At 47.0% G+C, this 21946-nt stretch overlaps 1 protein-coding gene across 1 annotated transcript in view; it reads right to left on the bottom strand.

The window, feature by feature from the left end:
- Positions 1–1518: 1518 nt before the first annotated feature.
- Positions 1519–21946, bottom strand: part of SCGB3A2 (secretoglobin family 3A member 2) — a 57417-nt gene continuing 36989 nt past the window's right edge. The window contains exon 3 of the transcript XR_005583397.1: positions 1519–1634. The gene's annotated coding sequence lies outside the window, so the exon portion shown is untranslated. The remainder of the gene's footprint in view (positions 1635–21946) is intronic.

Raw genomic sequence — 21946 nt, 5'->3', positions numbered from 1 at the left:
GCACAAGAATTGCCACGACGTCTGGCAGAAGATTGCTACCCACCCCCAGGTCAGCAGAAGCTGCAAGACAAAATCATAAACAAACTCAACAGGAGAAGGAACAAACGTTTTGAATGTCCTTGTTGCTAAAGCGTTCGGGGTGTTTCTCAGTGTTAGGAGGGGGCAGAGCATTACATGGGCAATGGCCAAAGGTATAAAAGAACTTATTGACTAACATGGATGAAAGCAGCAAGCTGCTCCCAGGCCATGGACCTTTCCCTCAGGGTAAGGATACGTTGGACCATCACGGCCCATTCACCAAGCAGATCACTCCACCACCCGGCCGAGAAATAAACAAAAAATGAAGGTTGAAATGATTCCCTTTTCAAAGTGAGCTTTTCCTCAAGTTTAAACTTTCAGTAGGAATTTTTGCAACTCTGTCAATCAGACACAAACTGCTCATTAAAATCTTTGGCCGAGTGTTTGATTTTGCAAACCTCTTAATATTTTGTATAGAGGCTTGAATAGTTCATAGGTAAACTATTTTACAAAACCAATTAATTTCCAGTCCTCTAGCTCAGTGTAAACCATGATTGAATGATGGATGGTTATTCACGTTATATAATGCACCAGATCTGGCTTTTACTAACACCTGTGTAAATCTGGAGTAACCCCACCACACGTGTGAGCAGGATTGGGCCTGATCCATTTACATATGAAATAATGACTCAAGAAGAAGCCAGGCTGTTGATCTGTTGACACGTATCATGACAGGAAGGTCCAAGCTGCTCCCAGAGCCACAGACTGCAGCAGATTTACACAGTATTATTTAAGAAAGTTCTGCCCTTTTGTTTGTTTAAGGTACAAACATGTAGGCTCAGGTTTGCTCTACACGACAGACCTATCTCGGTACAACTATGTCACTCAAGGGGGTGGAAAATCCAAGGCATTCGTGCCAATCTAGCCCCTTGTGTAGACAGCGCTAGGTTGATGGGAGAGCTGCTCCTGCCTCTTGGGAAGGTGACAGAAGAGCTCTCTCCCGTTGGCAAAGAGGGTCTTCACTAAAGCGCTACCCCGGCACAGCTGCGCCAATGCAGCATTTAAAGTGTAGATTTCCCCTGACGTGCTCAGAGGAGCCGAACCCCAACGGCATTTGGGGATTTAACTCCCTTATGCCATGTTCAAAAAAACCTCAGTCACTAGCTGCAGCTCTGATGTGACTGCGGCAGTTCCCATAAAGATGGCAGCCCGCAGAGATTACAAGGCTGCCCTGTTCAGATCACTGATTATTTTGAAATATTTGCAAGTTATTTTAAATGCTGCTTTGTAATTAGCATCCTTATTTATCGTACAGGTTCTGATTGAGGGACTGATCCACATCCCATTGGGTTCAGGAGTCTCACCAGTCACATCAAAGGGAAGGGGATCAGGAACTGAGTGAATTTTTCCCTAGCAGGAAGAATTGCATCTTTCAACCAAGGCATCATCGGTTGCAGAGCTTCCAGGCGCACAGTGTTCTGCAGCCAAGAGCTCACTTACCTGAGTAGCAGCAAAGCGCCAGGGTGACAAGCATGAAGACGACTGTCAGCTTCATGGTGGAGATGGCTGGCTGTTCAGGGTCACGTCGGAAACTGGGTGAAGCTTAGTCAATTCTCCTGTAGAGCGGTACATGAACAGCGCCTGTATATATACTGGGGACCCTGCCTGTGCTCCTCCCAGTACCTCCGGTGGCAATTCCTCTGACACGTTTGCACAACTAACGGTCAGGTTTAAAATGCAAATACCCCTCCCCTTGTATCCTGCTTTGCAGGGCAATGGAAACCACTGAAGAGTGATACCTGCCAAGTTCTTCTAACGGCTGGGCACATGTACAGGAGATGTGTCCGGGGGAAAGGAGCGTTATGCCTTTTGGCTGTAGCACACGTCAGAACATTTCATAATGCAGTAGGGTTTCAGATCAGGTTTGTGGCAAACAAAAACTCCTCTTTGCCACCTCACAAATCTCCTTCACTTCCCTGGGGGGAACCAATAATACTTTGAATCTGGATATGTTATTAAAATGGAAAGAAAATGGACTTTCCAGGCCAGTCTGTTCTTAATACTGCTATGTACGCTGAGTGTTCCTTGAGTAGTCAGGGAGACATACTGCATGAAAGCTCACTTTCTGCACACACTACATGAGTTTCTCAAGGAGTTGGATCCCAGGATGGTACTTCAGAATTGCATTTTGGTGCCACAAATGGCCAAAATCTGCCATGCATCAAAATAGCTTGTTCAGTCCTGGGTTGCTAAGAGAAGGAATTCCTGAGGAGACCTGTTGTGACAATAGAGCCTACAAATGTACCCAAATTGTGAGCTCCACTGCACAAAGTATGTAAAAGTTCATAAGATGTTACAATAACCTATAATCCCCAGTGCTGATGGGGAAAGGTATGAGAGGGAGACAGAATAAGTGAATTATTCCAAACAAAAAGGCCAAGATTATGTGATTAAAGGACTATCAAAGAATCATAGAACCGTAGGGTTAGAAGGGACCACGAAGGTCATCTAGTCTCACTGCCGGCCACGATGCAGGATTTATTGTCTCTAAACCATCCAAGACAGGTGGCTCCAGCCCACTTTTGAAAACCTCCAATGAAGGAGCTTCCATGACCTGCCTAGGCAGTCTGTGCTTTTGTCCTGCCGTTGTTACAGTGAGGGAAAATTTCCTGAAATTGACTCTAACTCTGCTCTGCTGTAGTTTGATCCCATTGCCTCTTGTCCTGCCCTTGGTGGCAAAAGGGAACAACTTTTCTCCATCTTTTGTATTGTATCTGAAGCCTGCTGTCATATCCCCCCTTAGCTCCTCTTTTCCAAACTGCACAGACAAGTTCCTTCAGCCTTTGCTCAGATGGCTGCATTCCAGCCCCTTGATCATCTTCGTCACTTGCATCTGGATCCTTTCCAGTTTCTCTACATCCTTTCTATACAGTGGTGACCAAAACTGGACACAGTTCTCCAGCTGAGGCCTGACCAGCGCCACGTGGAGCGGTACTGTCACCTCCCGTGACTTGCATGCTCTGCCTATGTTAATGCAACCTACAATTGCATTTGCTTTTTTTTGCTGGTTCACGCTGAGGTTGGGATCCACCACAACTCCCAAATCCTACTCAGCAGTGCTGCTGCCAGGCCAGTTTCTCCCCATTCTGTATTTGTGCATTTGGTTTTTCTCCCCTAAGTGTAGCACTTTACATTTGTCTTTGTTTCATTTCATTTTTGTTGTCTATACCCCAGTTCTCATATTTATCAAGATCCCTCTGAATTGTAGCTCAATCATCCAAAGTATTGGCAACCCCCCAAGCTTTGTCATCTGAAAACTGGATCAGCATGCTCTCTACTCCTACACTCAGGTCATTAATAAAGATGTTAAATAATACCAGACCCAGAACAGATCCCTGTGGAACGCCACTTTGAGACCTCCCTCCAATCTGACGTCATTCCATGAATAGTTCTTCATTTGTGGTTCTTTAACCAATTATGTATCCACTAAATGGTAATTCTGTTGAGCCCACATATTCTCCAGAATATCAGGTGGAACTGTTTCAAAAGTCTTGCTGAAGTCCAGGTATACTACATTCCTCCATCCACCAAACCAGTTACCCTGTCAAAGATGGAAATCAAACTGATTTGTTCTTAGTACATCCATGCTGGCTGCTAGTTGTTGGGATGATACTGAATTATTATGAATTACTGTGGCTAATATGAATAACTGTGGTAAGCATGAATTTGGTATGGCTAGGTATGTCTGGATTTGCTAGAGGATTCTGGGAGCCGGATTCTCTTAGCATTAGATAGTTGGTGTCAAGGTTCCCTCCCCACTCTAAACTCTAGGGTACAGATGTGGTGACCCGCATGAAAGACTCCCTAAGCTTATTTCTACCAGCTTAGGATAAAAACTTCCCCAAGGCACAAATTCTTCCTTGCTCTTGGACGGTATCACTGCCACCACCAAGTGAGTTAGACAAAGATTCAGGAAAAGGACCACTTGGAGTTCCTGTTTCCCCAAAATATCCTCCCAAACCCCTTCACCCCCTTTCCTGGGGAGGGTTGAGAATAATTTACCAACCAGATAGGTAACCAAGGTGAGCACAGACCAGATCCTTGGGTTTTTAGGACACTAATAACCCCAATCAGGTTCTTAAAAAACAGACTTTATTATAAAGAAAAGTAAAAGAAGCACCTCTGTAAAATCAGGATGGAAGGTAATTTACAGGGTAATCAGATTAAAAACACAGAGGATTTCCCCTCTAGGCAAAACTTTAAAGTTACAAAAACAGGGATAACCCTCCCTCTTAGCACAGGGAAAATTCACAAGCTACAACAAAAGATAATCTAACGCACTTTCTTGCTATTACTTACTATTTCTGTAATATTAGATGCTTAGTTCAGATATGGCTTTGGGAGATTTTCCCTGCCCTGGTTCCTCACTGACCCGGAGAGAGAACAAAGGAACACAAAACAAAAACCTTCCCCCCTAGATCTGAAAGTATCTTCTCCCCTTATTGGTCCTTTTGGTCATGTGCCAACCAGGTTATTTGAGCTTCTTTACCTTTTACAGATAAAGGCGGGATTAACCCTTTACAGGGTAAGGAGGGATTTTATGCTACCCTTAGCTGTATGTTTATGACAGTTGGTATGGGAATTTACTGGAAGTGCTGAAATGGCTCGATCTGCGGGTATATTTCAACATCGAACTTTGGAATATATCAGCCAGGGGGCAACCTACAAAGTAAAGAAAACATAAAAACATGTGATCAGTGGGCTTGGTACAGGCTGACCCGGGTCAAAATGACCCCTCTGGATGGCATCAGGCTAAGAGCTCAAGTGAATGGTTGATAACAGGGTAAATGTTGATTGAGCTTTGACCTGTGTCTGCTTTGTAGCCCCCCTTCCAGAATATTAATTATAAAAACCCAGCAATGAACTCCCACAGGGCACATTTTTGGGGCATGTGACTCTTTTAAGAGCAAAAGGTATAAATGCTAAGTAGAGTAAATTAGTTAGCTAGTTCCTCAATTAACATCTGAAGAGGTCCGTGGTAGTGTGAGACAGAAGGCCTCGGGGTAACCAAGACCCTGTTTCGAGGGACGTTTGACAGACCAAGTACCTGAGAGGTGAGAAGAAGAGAGGAAAAGAAGTCTCCCTCTAGGACTGGTAGCTAGACCTGCTTTGTTTGCCAGTCAGGATGCTGTGTTTATGCTCGGGGAAGTGAGGCTTATTAGGGAGATGTGTGTTCTACAACCTTTACTGCTTGTGTGATTTTTCTCAAATAAACTACTGTGCATTAAGCATACGGTTCCTGAATTTTCACTGGGACTGGTAACTATCTGCCCAGCTGTGGGCCATTAAAGATCCATTTCAACACTAGTGATCACTCCTTCATCCCCCAGGTACTTGCAAATTGAATGTTTTATACATTGCTCTAGTAGCTACTCAGGTGTCAAGGTCAGGCTGACTGGTCTATAGTTCAACAGCTCCTTCTTTTTAAAAGATGGGCACCATGTTCCCCCTTCGCCAGTCTTCCAGGACCTCTCCTGGCATCCAGGAGTTTGTAAATATTATCCCCAGTGGCTCCGAGATTTCTTCAGCTAATTCCTTCAGTGCCCTGGGGTGAATAGCATCCGGCCCCAGTGATGTGAATTCATTCAGATTGGTCTCTGACATGTTCTTTACTAATCCTGAAAAAATATTGTAATTAAAAACTATGTTGAAATTAAAAACAAGACAGGTAGATAATGTACTATAAGTGCTTTGTCAAATATTAGGCCTAATTGATAGACAAAATAATGAGGGGGTGGGCTATTTCACCCATCACTCCTTTTTGGGTCCTTAAAAAACTAAATATTGTGGGGAAAGTACAAGAGAATAAAAAGACGAACAGAGGGAAAGAACAGGCAGAGGCTACAGGAGTGAGCTTTGCTGTCATGGCTGCCACTCCTCTGTTTCCTGGGATTCTGGGCCTTCATCTTCCTGATCCTGAGCGGTGTCGTGACCACAACAGGCCAGAGAGCGAGGAACCCAGAGGTCATTTCCACCCTTAAGAAATCTGGCTGAAACCCAACCACCACCTTCAATGCTTTAACTGTTTTTCCTTTTCAGTATCTTTAATAAAAAGCTTGAAAATATTTAGTAGTGTGTGTGCCATAGTGCTAAGCAAGTTGAGTTCTCTGTAAACCAAGCCCTGGACACGGTTTAATGTTAAACAGGAGCTAGGTTACATGTCAGTTAATACAACAGGCCTACACATGCCAACCAAGCCTGGATGCAGACCAAGAGCGTGGCCTGGCTCTGGCCTGTCCAATTGCAGTGTTCAATACCCTCACACTGCGACTAGGCGGATCCTGGGAGCAGCTGAGCCCATGAGAGATGGGCAAGGGGATTCACTCTGTGTTGTTACAACATCAATTCCCTTGTCATTACTGTCTCACATGGCGCTTGCTGACGTCCAGCTGAGCCTGTGGTTCTGAGCCACCCTCACCACTGGGAAACTCCGTCACTCCCGAGGGTCTATTCATTTCACACGGTCACAATTACCCTTACACAGGAGTTAGAATGAAAAGATACCGGCCATGCGTTAGCTTGGCAAAACCCAGAGATAGGGCGCCTCTGGCTGGAATGGAAGTTGGCCATCAAGGAAATACCACTGTGTTATATTTACCTTGTGTCTGCGGAATACATGAATAGCAATAACGGCTAACGTTGAGTGCCAGCACTTATGCAGCATGTGGGAGACCCTGAATAGCGCTGGAGGACTAAGGTACGAATAGTGTAGCCCATAGAGCTAGCTTAACGGTTTTTTGTACCACTAACACAAGAAGTAGCAATGCACGACAAATAAAGTCCTAAATGCTAGTAGGTGTGAAAAAAACCCAGTTAAGAAATGTTAAAATACTTTGCAATTATAAGCCACTGCATATGTTTATCTCCACCACTTTTAAGCCCCAATCTATTTAAAAGTAAGGTTGGATTCAGATGAGTATTCACATGCATAAATTCTTATTCCCAATTCTTCATTCTTCTAAATGGGTTGGGAATACTGTGAGGATGGAAATTTTCTCATCCTGGCAGGAAAGAGAATGAGAACTTTTTTTCTCGTGGTTCCTCGGCATGTCGGTTTCTCAGACATCTAGAAGTTGGAAATGTGAATGCTGCTTAAATCAAAACAAAATCAGCTAAACTTGCCACAGACTCCAGGAACTTTAAGGCAGAGTTTGTTTTTCCCAGAACTTGTTTGCTTATCGCTGTGCTCCATCGACAAAGTACTACTGAATGGGCATTGCTGAGTTTGTTAAATACAAGTACTGGCTCTTTTGACCTGGCTCCCATTTGAAAGAAGTGACCTTCTGGAAATCTCTCCACTGGAAGAGTTAAAAAACCGACAGATTAATAGTAAGTCATTCAAGGCTTCCCCTGCTGCACTTCAGGTGCAGTTGGTTAGTCCTAATTGTTTCCAAGATTGGTTTAATTTGTCCTTCTCACATTTGCCATTTGATCACACTCCATGACTTACTCAACCCCTTGCTCAACTTTCAGAAGACTTGTTTGACTTCCTTTTTGAATGTTATGACCAACCTGTTTAGCAGGGGACTCCACCTCCTTCTGGGGAGATGCGCCTCGCCAGAGAGACACCTCTCCATCCTCAGTGCGTTGTTACAACTCAGAGAGAGAGTCTAATATGGAACTCCCCTGGTCTTTCCCAGAGATTCTCTGCATGGAGGTGGAGACTTTCTGACCTCAGCTTTCTGAAGCCAGCAGCAGACCCAGCAACATGTGCGCTCTCCATGGTCCTTAACTCATTGTAAAGTTAATAGATGACAGGGGAGAAGCTCCTCTAACAGCTGGCTCTTCTTAGACTCTTTTTAGAAAATTTAGAGTATGTCAAAAAGACAGGACAGTTTTTACCATCTTTTTAACTTTTCAGGAAAACATTTTGTCAATAAGGGAATTTTTGAAAATGTTCAACTCCAGGTAAGTATCAGCAAAACCAACCAACCAATCATACGGACACAAACAGGGTTTTTTTAAAATGTGAAAATTTGCATCATCTTTTCAATTAATTTTGTAAAATGCAAAGATGACTGACCAGCTCTAACTATTTTATTCACTATTGACCTTGGCTGCTGTTGGCAAGACTAAGCATTTCCGCATCCAGCTTGGAATAATTCCCTCTTCGGCCCATGACTCAAGTAAGAACTTAATCACCTGTTTCAGAGCTCTCCTGGATAAAGACTGACTGAAGCATTTGCTTAAATGCTTCCTGGAATCAGGCCCTTTCTGCGTCTGAGAATTTGTACTTTCCTTGCTATCAGTGGGAAAGCCTGGAGCCCCAAGGCTTTTCTTCGTGGGAATCTCCGGATGTTCATTGCGTGGGGTACCAGGACAGGGGGAAGATGTCTGATAGTGAAGAACGCTTTAATCTTGCTGAGTCTGGCTTAGCAAGATCCAGTGGCTGGAAATTGAACCTGGACCCATTCTAACTGGTGATAAGGTGCAAATATTGGACAGGGAGGGTAATTAGCTGCTGGTGCATCGTACCAAGGGACGTGGTGGATTCTCCATCACTTTTCATTTCAAAATTTACTTCACTTTTATATAACAAAATAAGTTTAAAAGGGAAAGTCCCCCCACAGCAGCACAAGGAACCATGTCATGTTTGACCCACCCACACACACACACACACAAAATTTGTTTGACCCAGAAGTACATTTTTGTTACTCACTTGGTCCAGCCACCAAACTGCTCCACCCCTAGTGCAGGGACAGGAGCATTCTAGGTGTAACCCTCAGGCTTTCACTGGTATGCAACTATATTCTGGATCTGAAATTAGTGGGGGATCAGTCCCTGTCAGTGCTGGTACCACCCTGAGGACAAGGGTTTCAAGGTGAGCACATGATGCTCTCCCTTCGCCTCACAGGCAGGCGGGATGGCAGCGTGTCTGTCTCCTCTCCTGGGCCACCTGCTGGCACCAACCAGCCCCACTCGTCCTGTGCTAACATGGGGGGGACAGAGGGATGGGGAAAGAAGCGCCACCCCTAGCACTTGCAATAGCCTTGCAGCCGGCACACCCAGGAGAGAGTTCCGTTTACACATCAACCTTTCTCCTGATCTCAGTTCGAGATGTACAAATGTTTCCAGGCTCTTTCATCTTGCCTCTAAGTCAGGGATTCTCAAACTGGGGGTGAGGACCCCCAGGAGGTTGTTAGGTTCTTACATGGGAAGTTGCGAGCTGTCAGCCTCCACCCCAAACCCCGCTTTGCCTCCAGCATTTATAATGGTGTTAAATATATAAAAAAGTGTTTTTACTTTATTAGGGGGGTCACAATCAGAGGTTTGCTATGTGAAAGGGGTCATCAGTACAAAAGTTTGAGAACCGCTGCTCTAAGTGAATCTTTTCTGTGCCTGAGAAAGCACCACGTGGATCCCTTTCTGCATGACGAATGTGACCTGCATCGGGAGGGGGCCTGAGGTGCATTTGCAGGAAGAGACGTGAGTGAGTGATTTGCCAGCTGAGTGCAAGGTGGCGTCTACACACTAGGTACATTAAACCAGTGTGGTTTGTGTGGTCCGACTCCCATGTGCGGGGGATTGTACCCTTTTGGCCCCAGCCTTCTCCATCAGCTGCTTTGGATTCACTTGTTTTATCTCAACCACATTTACTCTAAAGACATAAAAACACAAAGAGGGGAACAAAGGGCGTGTGGCAGGAGTGGGAGTTTATCGTAGGAGCTGGCACCATTCCCCAGAGGGGACGGATCAGGGAAGGGAGGATGTTTCCCTTGGCTCATCCAAGTGCTAAAGACAGTGAAAGGGGGATTCTGGCTGCACCTGCTGGAACTTCAGGGAATCTCTACCCATCTGGAGCAAAACCCTGAGAAACGCTGGGGAACAAAACCCTGAATGCAGCGAGCACCAAGAGGGACCCTCGCAGACCCTGCCTGGGGCTCTCATGAAAGATGATTCTCCTTTGCACCAGGAACCAGGCAGAGCATGGCAGTTAGGGCTTCACTATGCACATTCTGTGAGTGATAGGCAGGGAGCTGGAAGATGATGGGCCCCCGGAGACCCTTCCATGGTTTCTGGAGGTGTATTTAATTGTGGTTCCCCTTCCATTCGTGGTCAAGGCCTTTCCCATACCTCTGAGACGTTACTAATTTATCTGTGTCTAAAGAGCGTTATCTGCTGGATCGTGATAACACTGAGACTTTCAGGTGACGGGGAAGGGAGCCAAGAGGGAGACTCAATCTGTCCCTCAGTGGGTACAATCCAGCAGGGAAGCCATCCCAGGTGGTTTGGAATATCAGGGTGAGAGAGATTTCTTTCTGGGGCAGAAACTGTGGACAGAAAATCTCACTCCATCAGCCTAAGTCCTCTAACACACACCAGCACACTTATGTTGTAGTCCAGTAGCTAAAGGGTTAACTATTGAGATGCACTATATTTCCATCAGGGAGCCAGCCTGAGTCAGTTTTCTGTGGGGAAATGGGGTTGGAGGAATGAATGTTACACCCATACCGGCCACTTCACCATGAGATCACTGGGCATTTTATACCCACCTAACCCCGGGCATGCCAGGAACTCACAACAACGGCAAAAACTCCAGCTGTTCCCTTAAAGTACTCCTCTGACCCAAACCAGCCGCATGCTCTGTGCTACTCTGAGCAAAGCAGACGAAGCAGGAAGTGCATTGCAGTTAGTTTATTGAAACAAATGATTGGAGCGATTCTGAGCCCTCACGGGAGGGGGTGAGAGCACCAGGAGCTTGGGCTGCATGCAGCGATAGGAGAAAAGCTGAAATCAGAGAGGAAGAAGAGGGGAGCGTCCGGTATTCATCCATCCGAGATCCTCGCCTGGCTCTGCAGGAATCCTTACCCCAGGATGGGTAGTGAACCCAGAATACCCTAAAAGACAGAGCAAGAGCAGTGACTGCAGAGCTGAGCTCCTGGCCAGGGGTTACATTGCACAAGACCAGGAAAGAAACAACTTAGAGCTGCAGTAAACGGCTGCCATATTGTGAGCAGCAGGGCCACTCGCACTGGCTGCACGCTGCTTCTCTGCGCTCCCTTGTGCTCTGGAGCTCCCCAGTTTGTGACGTTTCCACCTCAGTTGAACATTAGCCAGGAACGTGCAGTTAAGGGACTGAGTCTGCGGCTAGGCCAGGATTAAGGCACGATGGGTGGGAGATAAGAAGAGAGTTTGTCCTGTCGCAGGAGCTTGAATTCAACGTCTGTCAGGATCTGGGCCATGGGGCTATCGCAGGCTGACACAGGCCCCTTAACAGGCAGCAGGGCCAGGGCACCTGTGCTGCATCAGAGGACCCCAATTAGGGCTTATAAGGGCCAGGGAGACTGGTCAGTCAGAGTCAGGAGGCTGCAGGCAGCAGGACTGCCAGAGTCCCCAGGGGACTGAGAGGTGAGAGTCTGAAAGGTAAAGGGGGGAAATCCCCTGGTGACAGTCACCCAGGGGGGCTGAGGAGCTGTTCTGCTTTGGTTAGGTTACGTATGGGACAATCAAATACCCCAGAGACACTGTGGGCATGGCAGCGTGTCCTGTGCAGGCTGGGGAGAAGCAGTGCCCTGGTACAGGGGCCATGCGGATTGGTGGCACGTTGCTTCTCTGCTCTCCGTTGTTGTGTGGATCTCCCCAGTTTCTAATGTTTTCCCCCCAGCTGCACATTACCCAGGAAAATGTGAATGGGGAGCGAGTCCGTGAGCCAGGCAGGGAGTGATGCGTGATGGGCTGTGAGCTCAGGAGAGGTTTGGCCCTGTCCCAGCAGCACAGCTACGAAAATAGGCAGAAATTGACAGCAATTTTTGTTCATTGAAATTTGTTGCTGAAAGGTACTGAAGAAAACCCTTGTTGGAGCTCAGCAATGAGGGTCTCTCCTAGCTCCTCTTCCTGGCTTCTCCTGGAGCCCCTGTCAGTGACTCTCTGCCTGAACTGGAGATGCCATATACAGAGAAGATACATAGGGATCAAGGGTGCTCAGATAGGGAGGCCAATTCGTCTAATTCTCATTCGGTAGCAAAAAAAAAATCAATAGAGGAAGCTATTAAGAAGAAAAATATCATCTAGATTTATATATCTTTCTTTCAAATACAGGCCAAAGAAACCATCACATGCAACATATTAGTGACCTGAAATCCATGCCTGGTATAAATTCAGACTCAAACACCTGGTAATCTCCTCACCATAGGAGGTAATACACATATGGTCTGTGTATTCTTTCAAATGCCATGGTGCGAATTAAACAGGGGCACCTGGCTATTGGAAAAACCTTCTGAGTTTGGTGTTTCTTTGATGCTTCCTAACTCTTGGCCCCATTCACTCCTTATATTCAAACTGGTATTAGATTGGTTTGGTTTTTTCCCTGTAGCACTTCCATTTAACAATAATAATAATTAATAGAAAATCCAGGTTAGTAGGAAGTTGATATATTGAACTTAATGTTAGACTGGGAGAAAAAGAAGGTGGATTTACCAGCACCCTAGTAAGGGCAGATACCGCTTTGGGGGTCAGCTGATTCACACAGCCCTGTACCCCTCCAGTCAGGTCCTTGAGGACGTCGAAAGGAATGGAAACCACATTTGGCACCAGATTTGACACAACAGTGTCAACCAGGAGAGCAGAAGCTGCAAGACAAAATCATCAAACAAACTCAACAGGAGAAGGAACGAACGTTTTGAATGTCCTTGTTGCTAAAGCGTTCGGGGAAAGGCCTTGACCACGAACTGTTTTAAAGTGATCTTTTCCTAACGTTAGGACTTTCAGTAAGAATTTTATAACTTTGTCGTCTAGACACAAACTGCTAATTAAAATCTTTTGCCAAGTATTCAATTTCGCAAACCTTGGCAGGTAAACTATTCTGCAAAATCAAATGATTTCTACTCACCTAGCTCAGTTTAAACCAGGACTGAATGATGGATGGTTTTTCACTTTAAACATAATGCACCAGATCCGGCTCTTACTAACACCTGTGTAAATCTGGAGTAACCCCACCACACATGTGAGCAGGATTGGGCCTGATCTATTTACATATGAAATAATGACTCAAGAAGAAGCCAGGCTGTAGATCTGTAGATGGATCATGACAGAAAGGTCTAAGCTGCTCCCAGAGACACAGACTGCAGCAGATTTACACAGTATTTTATTCAAGTTCTGCAGGTTTGTTTGTTTAAGATATATACACTTATAGACATGTTCAGAGGAGCCGAACCCCAACGGCATTTGGGGATTTAACTCCCTTATGCCATGTTCAAAAAAAACTCAATGTCTAGCCGCAGCTCTGATGCAACTGCTGCAGTTACCATAAAGGTGGAAGCCCGCAGAGATTACAAGGCTGCTCTGTTCAGATCACTGACTATACTGAAACATTTGCAAGTTATTTTAAATGCTGCTTTATAACTAACATCCTTATTTATCGTACAGGTTCCGATTGAGGGACTGATCCAAATCCCATTGGGTTCAGGAGTCTCACCAGTCACATCAAAGGGAAGGGGATCAGGCACTGGGTGAATTTTTCCCTAGCAGGAAGAATTGCTGTTTTCAACCAAGGCAGCATCGGTTGCAGAGCTTCCAGGCGCACAGTGTTCTGCAGCCAAGAGCTCACTTACCTGAGTAGCAGCAAAGCGCCAGGGTGACAAGCGTGAAGACGACTGTCAGCTTCATGGTGGAGATGGCTGGCTGTTCAGGGTCACGTCGGAAACTGGACAATACTTAATCAATTCTCCTGTAGAGCGGTACATGAACAGCGCCCGTATATATCCTGGGGACCCTGCCTGTGCTCCTCCCAGTACCTCTGGTGGCAATTCCTCTGACACGTTTGCACAACTAACGGTCAGGTTAAAAATGCAAATACCCCTCCCCTTGTATCCTGCTTTGCAGGGCAATGGAAACCACTGAAGAGTGATACCTGCCAAGTTCTTCTAACGGCTGGGCACGTGTACAGGAGACGTGGCCGGGGGAGAAGAGCGTTATGCCTTTTGGCTGTAGCACACGTCAGAACATTTCATAATGCAGTAGGGTTTCAGATCAGGTTTGTGGCAAACAAAAGCTCCTCTTTGCCACCTCACAAATCTCCTTCACTTCCCTGGGGGGAACCAATAATACTTTCAATCTGGATGTGTTATTAAAATGGAAAGAAAATGGACTTCCCATGTCAGTCTGTTCTTAAAACTGCCATGTGCTCTGAGTGTGCCCTGTGCAGTTAGGAAGACGTACTGCACAAGAGCTCACTTTCTGCACACACTGCACAAGTTTGTCAAAGAGTTAGATCCCATGTTGGTACTTCAGAATTGCTTTTTGGTGTCACAAATGGCCAAGATCTGCCATGCATCAAAATAGCTTGTTCAGTCCTGGGTTGCTAAGAGAAGGAATTCCTGAGGAGACCTGTTGTGACAATAGACCCTACAAATTGTGAGCCCCACTCGAAAATGTACGTAAAATACATAAGATGTTACAATAACCTATAATCACCAATGCTGATGGGAAAATGTACGAAAGGGAGACAGAATAAGTGAATTCGTCGAAACAAAATGGTCGAGTTGATAGGATTCAAAGACTGTGGTGACATTATGCTTGTTTAATACAGAAGATACAGAGCCAGAAATTAATGAATCATAATTGGTAAGTTGGATATTAGGCCTAATTGCTCAACAAAGTAACGAGGGGATGGGCTATTTCACCCATCACTCTCTTTTGGGATCCTTAAAAAGATCTTTTGTGGGGAAAATAGGAAAGAACAAAAAAACCAACAGATGGAAAGAACAGGCCGAGGCTACTGGAGTGAGCTTCGCTGTCATGGCTGCCACCCCTCCATCTCCTGGGACCCCAGGTCTTCATCACCCTGATCCTGAGAGCTGCCTTGACCAGAATGGGCCAAAGAGAGGGGGACCCGGATGATATCACCACCCCTAGCAACTCCAGCTGAATCCCAAAAACCACCTGGGACAGGTATTGCCAGCTCTGATACCATGGCAGAGTTGTTGAAGGTTCAGTTGTTAAAGCAGACTGTTATTGAAGCATCAAGTAACGCTCTTGTTAATAAAATGCCACCTTAATTCGGGGCTAGTATTGCATTGGCTGTGAATTGAATTTCAAATCAACAAAACCAAGGGCTGTTGCAACACCAAGATCTTTATGATGCCAGGGATTTTGGTGGTTGTTCTGTGCACATGAGCAGCATGATGCTAGTGTTGCAGGTTAGATCCCTGTGATGGCCTAAGTTACAACAATGGCATGTCGTCCTCACAAATGTGCAGGTGAGCAAGGTCTGCTAGAGACTAAAACTGCCTGCAAATTTTTCCCACCTTTGGCTCTTGCAAATGGCTCATGACTGCAGAAGTGGTTCCCAAGAACGTTATGTTGTTGCTTCTTTTTAAAAGAGGCAACACACCTGGGTAAGAACACCACAGGCTCAGGCTACTCTCCAGGTACACAAGCTTAATCACTAGTGCATACAATGGCCATGGCTTGTGTAACCGTACAGCTAACTGCTTCTGCTAAACACCTGGCATTTTGCTGGGACGCTGGGAGTTCCTTTCCCAGACCCGCAGAAGTGCTCTGTGTGGCTCGAAAGCTCGTCTCTCTCCCCAACAGAAATTGGTCCAATAAAAGATGTTACCTCACCCACCTTAATATCCTGGGACGGACACGGCTACAGCTGCACTGCCTACAGCCTTAACTGTGTATGCAGGGGAGAAGGGGGGGGAGATTTTTCCTTCTTTAACCATCCCGAGCATATCGCTAGATGTGGTAAGAGTTAGTTTGTTCCTAAACATCAGAACATATCACAGCGGCAGTTTAAGTTTTGGTTTAGTGACAAATAAAGTAAATGGTTAGTTCTTAAGCTGCGTTAACATCTAAAAGGTTTAACTATAGTTCTTCTCATACTTAGTCAAGTCAGATTTGTAAATGCCAAGTTTGGCATAAAGAATTTGCAAACCTTAAAATATAAGTAAGTACAATTGTGATTATTGGGCATATAAATTTACCCAAACTGTGGGCTCAATTATTAAAAGTATGTAAAAGATCATAAGATGTTAAAATAATCTAAAATAACAAATGTTAATGGGAAAAGGGCCTAAAGGGAGACAGAAAAAATGAATTAGTGAGAGCAAAAAGGCCAAGATGATATGATTCAAGGACTCTGTTGAAATTAAAAACAAGACATGCAGAGCCAAAATAAAATAACCCATAACTGGTATGTTGGATAATAGGCCTAACTGGTAAACAAAATAATGAGGGGATGGGCTATTTCATCCCCCACTCCCTTTTGGGGTTCTTAAAAAGAGAAATTTTGTGAGGAAAGTACAAGACCTGCATGATCCCGATCCGGAGCGGTGTCCTGTTCATAACAGGTCAGAGATCGAGGGACCCAGAGGACACGTCCCCCCTCACCCCCAGCAACTCCAGCTCCATCCCAACCACCACCTTAAATACTTTAACTGTTTTTCCTTTTCGGTATCTTTAATAAAAAGCTTAAAATATCTAGTAGTGTGTTTGCGATTGTGCTAAACAAGCTGAATTGTCTGTAAACTAAGCCCCAGACCCTGCTTAACCCTATTTAATGTTAATGTGTAGCCTGTAGTAAGATGAGGCCCTGAAACATAGACCCTTCGTATTGAGGCCTGAGGCCTGAACTGAAGTAATGGTCAAGACTTTGCTAACATAAAGCGAAGTGAAGCTGTGAGCCAGAGGCAGGCCCTGCTCACAGGAGCTGGCAAGAAGAAGGCTGCTAGTTGGATGTATACACATAGCTAAAGGGTATCAAGCACTAATAGGATAAACACGGGCCAGGATGGCACCAGAACAGTCTGGTACGACACATTCCACGGAGATAATGAGGAACAGGCTACCTCAGCCTAAAGACAGGGTCAAAAGGCTAATATGGTGGATAGACTTGTTAGTTCGAACCAGCCTGTACCAGATGAGAGGCAGCACCCCAACACGAAGAGGGGTTGTACCTTGGCACGTCTGGAGTGATGTGTAACTTGTTTGTACCTGTCTATAAGAATGCATCCCTGAGTGGATGTCTTTGTCTAGCCTAGGGAGCAGTGGACAGTCCCACAACTGACTGAGCCGGTCCATTCTCGGGGGCACATATTCGTAGGATGTCCTGTAGAGTCTATGGGGAACTATTACTGTGCTTCATTTGACAATAACCCTGGCTGGGTGCCTTCATACATTATCGGAGTCTGTGCTCATTGGGGGTTCTCTTGGGTCTGCAGTGTCAGCGATCTGTGCAGAGCCGGGGCAGCACACAGAGGGAACACGCACGCGGCCGACAGTTATCAACATTGGAGCACAGCCCCACACCGCTGACATCCGACAACAATCAGTAACGAGGTTATGCTAACACGTTTGGCCCGTCTGTCTCACTTAAGTTAATACAACAGGCCTACACATTGCAATCAAGCCTGGATGCACGCCAAGAGCGTGGCCTGGCTCTGGCCTGTCCGATTGCAGTGTTCAATACCCTCTCACGGCGACTGGACGGATCCTGGGCGCAGCTGAGCCCCGAGAGAGATGGGCAAAGGGTTTAATCACTGGTTTAAGAGCTGTCCTGGGTAAAGACTGACTGAAGCTTTTGTTAAAATTCTTCCCAGAATCAGTGTTGCCCATTACTTTGGGGCACACTCATTTATTGGGGTTACTCTTTTGGGGGGGGGGGAGGGAGTTCTGTACTTCTATCAACGTGCTGCTTGTGTCCTCATACAGAGCTCTGCTTCTCCTGTCTGCAAGTCCCCTCCCAATGGCGCTACATAGAATCATAGAGTATTAGGGTTGGAAGGGACCTCAAGAGATTATGTAGTCCAACCCCCTGCTCAAAGCAGGACCAATCCCCAAATGGCCCCCTCAAGGATTGAACTCAGAGTTTAGCAGGCCAGTGCTCAAACCACTGAGCTATCCTGCAGGACCCAGGTTCCCCAGGGCTGGGTTCCTCCAGCCCCAGACTCAGATGCGCGCACACACACACACACACACACGGTATGTCTACACTAAGAAATTAGGACGATTTTATAGAAGTTGATTTTTAGAAATCGATTTTATACAGTCGATTGCATATGTCCACACTAAGCACATTAAGTCGGTGGAGTGCGTCCTCACTACTGTGGCCAGCATCGACTTACAGAGCGGTGCACTGTGGGTAGCTATCCCAGAGTCCCCACAGTCTCCGCCGCCCATTGGAATTCTGGGTCAAACTGCCAATGCCCACTGGGGCAGAAACATTGTCACCGGTGGTTTTGGGTACATGTCGTCAGCCACCCCCCCTCAGCGAAAGCAACGGCAGACAATCATTTTGCAGCTTTTTCCCTGGGTTACCCGTGCAGACGCCATACCACAGCAAGCATGGAGCCCGCTCAGCTCAACGTCACCACTACTGTTGGGGCAAGTCTACTGCGGGGGCTGCTGTGATCCAAGCAGCCAATGCAAACATTGACGCTCTGTTATCAAGGGTAGGGACTCTGGGAAACGTGCGGGCCTTTTTAGATTTTAGGTGCATCATATTCCTGCCTTTGTCGCTGGTGAAGAAGTCTTGCAGCTGTACATTCCAGTCCGGTCAGCGCTTTAACACCCCATAGCACTTCTGTAACATGTAACAGCTCCAGGGCTCTTGCTCTTTTGCCTTGGCCGAGGTACCTTGCCCTACCCGGATCGCCAAGCATTCGACACAGAAGCACTTGCAGCAGCTGGCATTGCTACACAGCAGCAGCTCCTTGCCTTCGCAGCAGATGGTGCAGTAGGACTGGTACCCGTCCTCGTCCACCACTTCCGCTGCAACTCTGCTCTCCTGCTCCCCAGCGATGAGCTCAGGGGATCCGTTCATGAAACCTGGACAATAATAAGAAGCAGTTCAACTATAGGCTGAGCAAGTGCAGAATGGTGGCAGAATGTGCCTTTGGACGTTTAAAAGCTCGCTGGCGCTGTTGGTCAGACCTCAGTGCAACCAACATTCCCACCGTTACTGCTGCTTGCTTTGTACTCAGTAATATCTGTGAGAGTAAGGGGGAGACGTTTATGGCAGGGTGGGAGGTTAAGGCAAATTGCCTGGCGTCTGATTTTGAGCAGCCAGACACCAGGGCAATTAGAAGAGCACAGCAAGGAGAGAGGCTTTGAAAACCAGTTTCGTGACTGTCCAGGCTTCAGTGTGACAGTTGTGTGTGTTTCTCCTTGATGCAAACCCGTCCCCTTTGTTGATTTTAATTCCCTGTAAGCCAACTGTGACAAAGTGGGACTGTTCTTAATGTTTCCTCTGAATATTGTAGGGGTGCCTCAGTTTCCTCTATGTATTTCTTAAGTCTCTAGGTGGTGGGATAAAGGCCAGTGTGCATACATGGCCAACTCTCTGCCTCCTGGCAACTAATGGCAGGGGCCCTTCCCTCCTGCAAGGAGATAGCGAAAGGTGCTGGAGAACAAAGAGGTCAGGTGACCTCCTGGCCCGGGAAAGGACGAAAGCCCGGAGGAGGAGGGGCTGGAGGGTGAGTCAGTTTGGAGCTGGCTGGGAAAATGGAGGGGAGCCCAGATGGGCCTCTGGCCTCCCAACGGGGCTCTGGCTTCCCTGCCCTCCCCCCCAAGATGGACCTAACTGAGGGGGGTCCTGTTGTCTGTACCTGCAAGGCCTGCTTTGGACTGTGTTCCAGTCGTCTAAATAAACCTGCTGTGTTACTGGCTGGCTGAGAGTCACGGTGAATCGCAGGAAGCTGGGGGTGCAAGGCCTGGTCTCCCCCACACTCCATAACACCAATCACCTTCCCCCCTTCGAAATAAAGTAACTATTGTTTTGAAACCCTGCATTCTTTCTTTATTGATTTAAAAAAATGAGATAACGATTAAGTTAGTCCGGGTGGGGTGGGGGAGGAGGGAAGGACAAGGCCACATTGCTTATTGTAGCCACACTAAAAATCAAACTCTTTGAATGCCAGCCTTCTGTGGCTTGGGCCATCCTCTGGAGTCCAGAGCCTCCCCCCACCCACACCCCACGTTCTTGGGCGTCTGGGTGAGGAGGCTCTGGAACATGGGGAGGTGGGGGGGCGGTTATACAGTAGATGCAGGCGGGGTCTGTGCTCTTGTTGGCTTTCCTGCAGCTCCAAAAGATGCTTCATCATGTCCGTTTGCTCCCCAATTAGCCTCAGCATCGCGTCCTGCCTCCGCTCTTCGCACACACTTAATTCTTTCCTGTCCTCTGCCACTGAATGCCTCCATGCATTAAGCTGTGCCCTATCAGTGCGGGAGGACTGCATGGGCTCAGAAAACATGTCATCGCAAGTGTGTTTTTTTTCGCCTTCTAATCTGCGATAACCTCAGGGACATGGGGAGGCCAATCCCAGCCGGTGCTGGTCCCAGCCCCAGAGGACGAGGGTTTCAAGGTGAGCACATGATGCTCTCCCTTCGTCTCCAAGGCAGGCAGAATGGCAGCTTGTCTGTCCCCTCTCCTGGGGCCCCTGCTTGCAGCAAATAGCCCCACTCATCCTGTGTGGAAGCATCGAGGGGTGACAGAGGGATGGGAAAAGATTCGCCACCCCTAGAACTTGCAATAGCCTTGCAGCCGGCACACCCAGGAGAGATTCCCATTTACACAGCAGCTTTGGAAATCTCCCAGGAGACACTAGCTCTTTCTTCCTGCCTGCAAGTGAATCTTTTCTGTGCCTGAGAAAGCACCGCATGGAGCCGTTTCTGCATGACGAATGTGACATGCATCGGGAGGGGGCCTGAGGTGCATTTGCAGGAAGAGACGTGAGTGAGTGATTTGTTAGCTGAGTGCAAGGTGGCGTCTACACACTAGGTACATTAAACCAGTCTGGTTTGTGTGGTCCGACTCCCATGTGCGGGGGATTGTACCCTTTTGGCCCCAGACTTCTCCATCAGCTGCTTTGGATTCACTTGTTTTGTCTCAACCACATTTACTCTAAAGACATAAAAACACAAAGAGGGGAACAAAGGGCGTGTGGCTGGAGTGGGAGTTTAACATAGGAGCTGGCACCATTCCCCAGAGGGGACGCATCAGGGAAGGGAGGATGTTTCCCTTGGCTCATCCAAGTGCTAAAGACAGTGAAAGGGGGATTCTGGCTGCACCTGCTGGAACTTCAGGGAATCTCTACCCATCTGGAGCAAAACCCTGAGAAACGCCAGGGAACAAAACCCTGAATGCAGCGAGCACCAAGAGGGACCCTCGCAGACCCTGCCTGGGGCTCTCATGAAAGATGATTCTCCTTTGCACCAGGAACCAGGCAGAGCATGGCAGTTAGGGCTTCACTATGCACATTCTGCGAGTGATGGGCAGGGAGCTGGAAGATGATGGGCCCCCGGAGACCCTTCCATGGTTCCTGTAGGTGTATTTAATTGTGGTTCCCCTTCCATTCGTGGTCAAGGCCTTTCCCGTACCTCTGAGATGCGCTGATACCAGAAATGTTACTGATTTCTCTGTACTAAGGAGTGTTATCTGCTGGATCATGATAACACTGAGACTTTCAGGTGACGGGGAAGGGAGCCAAGAGGGAGACTCAATCTGTCCCTCAGTGGGTACAATCCAGCAGGGAAGCCATCCCGGGTGGTTTGGACTTTAAGGGTGAGAGAGATTTCTTTCTGGGGCAGAAACTGTGGACAGAAAATCTCACTCCATCAGCCTAAGTCCTGTAACACAGACCAGCACACGTACGTTGTAGTCCAGTAGCTAAAGGGTTAACTATTGAGATGCACTATATTTCCATCAGGGAGCCAGCCTGAGTCAGTTTTCTGTGGGGAAATGGGGTTGGAGGAATGAATGTTACACCCATACCGGCCACTTCACCATGAGATCACTGGGCATTTTATACCCACCTAACCCCGGGCACGCCAGGAACTCACAACAACGGCAAAAACTCCAGCTGTTCCCTTAAAGTACTCCTCTGACCCAAACCAGCCGCATGCTCTGTGCTACTCTGAGCAAAGG

This window comes from Mauremys reevesii, linkage group 8, assembly GCF_016161935.1.
Source record: "Mauremys reevesii isolate NIE-2019 linkage group 8, ASM1616193v1, whole genome shotgun sequence".
NCBI lineage: Eukaryota > Metazoa > Chordata > Testudines > Geoemydidae > Mauremys > Mauremys reevesii.
This window is presented reverse-complemented; position numbering and strand designations above follow the sequence as displayed.